The 6,627-nt window shown below is 38.7% G+C and overlaps 1 long non-coding RNA gene across 5 annotated transcripts in view; it reads right to left on the bottom strand.

Annotated features, from left to right (window-relative positions):
- LOC124296039 overlaps nt 1-6,627 on the bottom strand; it is a 32,867-nt gene that overhangs the window by 4,150 nt on the left and 22,090 nt on the right. Inside the window, exon 1 of one of the 5 annotated variants that reach the window (XR_006905870.1) lies at nt 5,294-5,522. The exons of 3 other annotated variants lie outside the window; for them this stretch is intronic. This is a non-coding gene — a long non-coding RNA (uncharacterized LOC124296039). Of the gene's footprint in view, nt 1-5,293; nt 5,523-6,627 lie in introns of those variants that run through there. One more of the 5 variants, XR_006905871.1, reaches the window with a different exon arrangement.

The raw sequence follows: 6,627 nt of genomic DNA, 5'->3' as shown, positions 1-6,627 counted from the left end.
CAAGACAAAAATTAGAATAAACTTGGTCGGCTGTGGATTCTGCATTGATAACCAAAACAGGAGCGGATAAAGAAGAAAAGGTTTGTTTTACTAACCAATCTTCATGAACCTCATGGATAGTTCTGAGTAGCTCTAAAGAAATACTCGATTCTTCCTCACGAGAACGGGAACTAACTCGAGCAAAAGAAGTTTCTGGGGAAACTCGCAAATAAACAATCAAATCTACTCTGAGCTCAGACGAGCGAATGAGAAGATCAAAATTTTTCCTCAATAAATGAGATTCGAAGTCGCGAAAATTACCTAACCTTCGACGAGCTTCTACAAAACAATTGCTACTGAATATCGATCTTTCCATCACCTTTACAGGCAATGAAGTCGTCTGCAGATGTCTATCTAACATAACCATTTGAGCGAAATGCTGAAAATAATAGCAATAACGATCTGGGTTCTGATACATCAAATCTAAAAGATTAATTCCAGCTACATTTCGATATTCTTCAAGAGGTTCTAAAAGTGTACAGACCTGGCGATCTGCTAAAAACCTCTTGGTGAAAGTTGTTTTTCCGCATCCGATATTTCCTTCAATAATAATCGTAAGCGGTCGAGTTTTACTCAAATGAATTCCGAAAGGTAAATTCTTCTCCCAATCGATGACCGACTGTAAAGAAGGCCAAATCGATCACAGTCGTCAAGGGTGTTCGTTTGAAGATCTAACCTCGAAGGATGTTCCTGGTTTTGGAGAGATTGTTCCAGGTTGATCTTCTTCAAATGGAGCAAGACGATCCAAGTGAACCACTTTCTGACGCGAATGAGGAGATCTTCGGATTCTATAAACAACATCATTTATCCGGTTAACCACTAAGTAAGGGCCTTCCCAATTTCTTTGTAGCTTTGGACATCGTCCTTTCTGTCTTCGAGGTTGAAAGAGCCAAACAGAATCTCCAGGATTAAATTTTAAATCTCTGGCTCGAATATCATAACGAGTTTTTAATTTATCTGAAGCCATAGAAATTCTATTCCTAGCAAAGTGATGAATTTCTTCTAAACGTTGTTGTAATGAAAAGGCATAATCTGTTTGATGCTGTCTTTGCACAGGAACAGGGCCTTTCTCTAAATCTGACGGAAGTCGAAGATTTCTTCCAGTAAGCATGAGGGCTGGCGTCTGTTTCGTCGTCTCGTGAATCGCAGATCTGTAAGATAAGAGGAAGAAAGGGATCCAGGAGTCCCAGTCTCTCTGATTCTGCTCTACGAAGGACGACAAATATTGTAGTAAAGTCCGATTCAGACGCTCTATCATGCCGTCAGATTGCGGATGCAAAGGAGTTGTACGAGTTTTTCTAACCCCTAAAATCTGAGTAACCTCTTTCATTAAGGTCGACTCAAAATTTCGGCCTTGATCAGTATGAAGTTCTAGAGGAACTCCGTGTCTACAAATAAATTCTTTAACGAATGCCTGCGCTACAGTAGAGGCTTCTTGATCAGCGAGAGGAACCACTTCTGGCCACTTAGTAAAATAATCAGCAATAACCAAAGCATATTTATTTCCAGAATGGGTTATCGGGAGAGGTCCAAGAATATCCATTGCTATCCTTTCAAATGGAGCTCCCACGTTATAAATCTGAAAAGAGCTTTGTCCCTTCGCTCGAGGTCCTTTCTTTGCCGTGCAGATTCGACATCTTCGACACCAATCTTCAACGTCCATCCGGCAACGAGGCCAAAAGTAGAAGTTGCGAATTCTACCCAGAGTTTTATTTGAAGCGAAATGTCCGCCTGCAGGAGAATCATGATAAAGAGCAAAAATCTCTGGAACTCGTGACCTGGGAACCAAAAGTTGCCACCTGATTTCTTTCAAGTCTGCAGATTCCCATTTTCGGTATAAAATTTCATCAATTAAAAGGATAGAGTCCCATTGAGCCCAATAAATTTTCAAATCTGGCTCGGCTAAAGATATATCCTGCCAGTCCGGGCGAGTTTCTGCTTCTTTCCAAGACTTCACTTGATTCAAAGTGTCGTCCTCTTGTTGCGATTTTCTCCATTCCTCCTGGTTATTTTCGAAAGAAATCTTCCGTATTATGAGAGAGGGGTCACGATTTTTCTCTAATCGTGCACACTGTTTACACTCTGGCATTTCCTCGCAGGGTCTTCGAGAGAGAGCATCGGCGTTTCCATGATGAATTCCTGCTCGATGACGAATATCAAAATCGTACTGACCGAGCCTTTCTAACCATCTAGCTACCTGACCTTCGGGAGATTTAAACGAAAGTAGCCACCTGAGAGAAGCATGATCTGTACGTATCAAAAATCTCCTGCCGTACAAATAATGGTGAAAATGTACTACGGTCTTAACAACAGCTAAAAGCTCTCTACGAGTGACACAATAATTCCTCTCGGTTTTACTCAAAACTCTGCTGAAATAGCTTATCACTCTCTCTTGACCTCCCTGAATTTGTGACAGAACCCCGCCTATTCCTGAAAGAGATGCATCCGTATCTAAAATAAAAGGAATTTCGACCTCTGGATAAGCTAAAATCGGCGAAGAAATAAGATTTTCTTTTAATTTCTTGAAAGCCTCTTCGCATTCCGGGGTCCAGTCAAAAGGAATCTTGATTCCGGTCAAATGATGGAGAGGTTTAGCTATACTAGCGAAACCTTTCACAAATCTTCTGTAATACGTACAAAGGCCTAAAAAGCTTTGAACTTGTTCTTTATTCTTAGGTGTCGGCCAAGAAGAAACCTTCTCTATTTTGGATGGGTCGGTTTTCACACCTTGTGCTGAAACGATATGTCCGAGGAAGCCTACTTCTTTCTGGAACAGATGACATTTTTTCGGGCTCATTTTCAGACCTGCTTGCTTCAGCCTAGCGAAAACTTGTCTGAGATTTTGAACTTCTTCTTCAAAGTTCTTGCCAAAAACGATTATATCGTCTAAATAAACGAGGCATATTTTGCCCGTAAGCCCATGGAGAACAGCTTCCATCATTCGTTCAAAGGTAGCCGGGGCATTACTCAAACCAAACGGCATAACCTTGAACTGCCATAATCCTCCTAAACCCGTAACAAAAGCTGTTTTTTTCTTTATCTAGAGGATCCATTTCGACCTGCCAGTATCCGCTCTGAAGATCTATGGTGCTGAACCAAGTTGCACCAGCTATCAGGTCGAGTGTCTCGTCGATTCTGGGTAGAGGGTAAGAATCTTTCTTCGTTATATCGTTCAGCTTCCTGTAATCGATACAAAATCGTTTGGATCCGTCCTTTTTGTTAACAAGGACGATTGGTGAAGCCCAGGGACTAGACGATGGTTCAATCACATCGTTCTTTAGCATGTCTTCCACAAGCTTCTTCACCTCTTCTCGGGCGTTGAGAGCGAGTCTTCGAGGAGCTTGTTTAATTGGTGAACTCTCTCCGACGTCGATCTTGTGCTTGACAGAAGTACATCGGCCCTTATCACCACTATCTTTGGCGAAAGAATCTATAAATTCTAGTAAAAGAGATTTAAACGATTCTACCTGAGCTGAATTTAACGAAATCGAAGATTTCTGAACAAGGCTCTGTAAGTGTAAAGGAAAATGTTGTTGCAAATCATCCTCCGAAAGTTCTATTTCTCGAATTCTAGGAGGGGTCCAATAAATTCCATTCCTATTCGTACAAAGAGTTATTTCACGATTGTTTGAAGCTAGTGAATTTCTCTTAGTCGAGATAACACAGTTATGAGCTGTAAGAAAGTCTATTCCCAAAATACCTTCATCCTCTATATCTGCTATAAAAACCTTATGTGGAGAGTCGATACACACAAAAAGGTTAATTTGGACAGTAGCCTGTCTCAAAACCGGGGTCGTCTCTCCAGTGGCTGTTCGCAGAGAAAAAGAGGGAACAATCTGGTCATCGGATTTAAAGAGATCCGATCGAACTACGGTTACTTCCGCGCCCGTGTCTATTACCCACAGACAATCGACGCCATTTACAGTACCGCGCGCGTAAAGACCAGACTGTCGTAGACTTCTAATTAAAAACTGTTCTCTAAGAGGGCTTTCACTACTAACAATCTGCGATGATTTTCGCCCCGACAAATCATCTGAAATTAGTTTTTTGGGTGAGTTCCTGTTGAAGAACTCAATGGAGGATTTGCTTCCCCTATTTCTATGTTTTTCTTACGCCAATTATAAGAATTTGGATTCGAACCTTGCATCGGTTTTCCACTAATTTTCTTAATTAGAAAACAATGATTGGCGTCGTGACCTGTTTTTTTACAAAATATACAAGTCAAGCTAGTTTGACTTGTCACGACCACATTTTTATTTATACGCTGGTTTTGTTGGTTTTGAAAAGAACCTCGATTTCTTGATTTAAAATTGTTACTGTTATTTCTATTTTTATAATTTTGAGGTTTTGACTCCTCCGAGTGTTCAAAACTTCGCCTTCTTGAGGCGTTTTCAGACACCTCAATCCGACGAAGCTTGTTTAGCCCAAAATATTGCTTTCTCATTGCCTCCACCTCGAGGGCTTTGGCTGTTGCCTCCCGCAGAGAAGTGAGGCCTGACGTTCCAACGGCCATTTTAATCTCTGGATCATTAATCGCATTCAAAAAAGCTTGCGTTGCTAATAAATTTCGAGACGGTTCGTGATCCGGCAAAGCTATACGAGAAAGCCGTTCAATGTCCTGACTAAGAGACGCGAGGTCTTCGTCTCGTCCTTGTCTTCTTGTCTGTAACTGTGCCGTGTACAGTTTCGTTAAGTGGTCATTTCCATACCTCAACTTTAATGCAGAACTAAGTTTTTCATAATCAGAGATTTCTTCCTCAGACAACGCCGTTAAAACATTCAAAGCCGGCGTTCGAAGACAGGAGGCAAGACTGTGGGCCCTCATGGCGGAGTCCCACTGATTATGTTTAGCAATTGTATTAAACTGGCGTTCATAATCTGCCCATGGAACTTTTCCGTCAAAAATTGGCGGTTTTAAAGGATAAAGAGGTTTCTCATTAATCTGAGAAACAACCTCAGGAAATCTCGAATTATTTAATTGATTAAAATGAGAACATTGAGGTCGAACTTGAGTCAAAAACTCGGAAAAACCAGCCTCATTATTTACTCTCATTCTACTAATTGGAGATTCATCTACTCTCCTAATAAAAGGCACAGACCTTGATTCAGGAACATCCTGGGTTCGACCTGGATGTTGGACCTCCTGAACAGTAGGAACTGGAACAGGAGAGGGAACAGGAGAGGGAAGCGGAGTAACAACTCTGGAACCTCGTGGGGTGACAGCCGGTTCTCCAGCGCCACTCATTTGATGAACAGACTGAAGAGCTGCCACAGTCGTCCGAAGAAGGTCCTGAAGATTATTTTCTGAACGCTCTCGAGCCTCTCCAGTCGTCCGAAGAAGGTCCTGAAGATTAGCTTCTGAACGCTCTCGAGCCTCCGCTTCTCGCCTCCGATATTCTTGTTGTTCTTGAAGCAGCTGGATTAGTTGTTGTTGATGTTGAGTAGCAGCTTCTTGTTGTTGTCTTGCCGCTTCTTGTTGTTGTGTTAAGATCTTTAACAGATCAATTTGAGAGATTGTCGAAGGAATTGAAAGAGGGTCCACTGAAGGTGATGGAATCGTTTCAGGGACCCGCGGATTCTCCATAACGAAAGGTTCTTCTCCGCTACTTTCTCTTCGACGTGAGCGCGTCAAACGACTGCTACTCATAATTAACGTTCGTGCACTAAATTGACTCAATTAATAAGAACTCAAGATCCCGCTTCTGACACCAATGTAACGTTTTAGGCGTTACGTTAATAAAATATGGATCCGCGAGTTTACTTATTATCAAATCAAAGGCGTGAACAAAAATATCGTGATAAATGCTTTTAATGCAATATACGTGTTTCTTGTTTAAAGTCTGAAACAAGACTGTTTTTACAATAATATCGGTTGGCGCAGCAACCTTATTCTTATTTAAAGACATAAGAGGTTTATAAACGTCTGTTATCTATGCTGACTACTAGATCATTAAAGAGGGGGCAAAACGGGTGATTTCACCCTTTGTAACAATATATATATATATATATATATATATATATATATATATATATATATATATATATATCTATTATCTATAAATTTTATTTTCAATTTAATTTTTATATATATATATTTATATATATATATAATTTTATAAAATTATTACAATTTTCAAATTAAAACTAATTCTAAGCCTAAAATATAATTATATAATTTAAAATCAATTATAAAATTAGGAATTAAAGCTAATCCCTTAAAACTTTTATATCAAAAATGATTATTTTTACTTATTAAAATGATTATTAATGATATATAAATTAAATTTATTTATCAAACAACTAGATAACTTAAGAAACAAAAAAAATTTCATTTCTATTTGAAAATTAAAAATAATTATTAAACATTAAAAATAATTTGAAATTAAATAGATCTTTTCGATTCGAGAAAAACATTAATTCATATAATTTTTTTAATTAACCCTGATACACAAGGTACAATAAATAAAATATACTTTTTAAAAAATTTTATTTTTCAAAATATTTTAAATTTCTCTCAATATACAATGAAACTATAATTTAGATTATTTTTTCTTTCAACAATACTAAAATTATGAATTAAATAAAAAT

This window comes from Neodiprion lecontei, unplaced genomic scaffold (genome assembly GCF_021901455.1).
Source record: "Neodiprion lecontei isolate iyNeoLeco1 unplaced genomic scaffold, iyNeoLeco1.1 ptg000107l, whole genome shotgun sequence".
Lineage (NCBI taxonomy): Eukaryota > Metazoa > Arthropoda > Insecta > Hymenoptera > Diprionidae > Neodiprion > Neodiprion lecontei.
The sequence above is the reverse complement of the archived record's forward strand: the minus strand, read 5'-3'. Positions and strand labels throughout refer to the sequence as shown.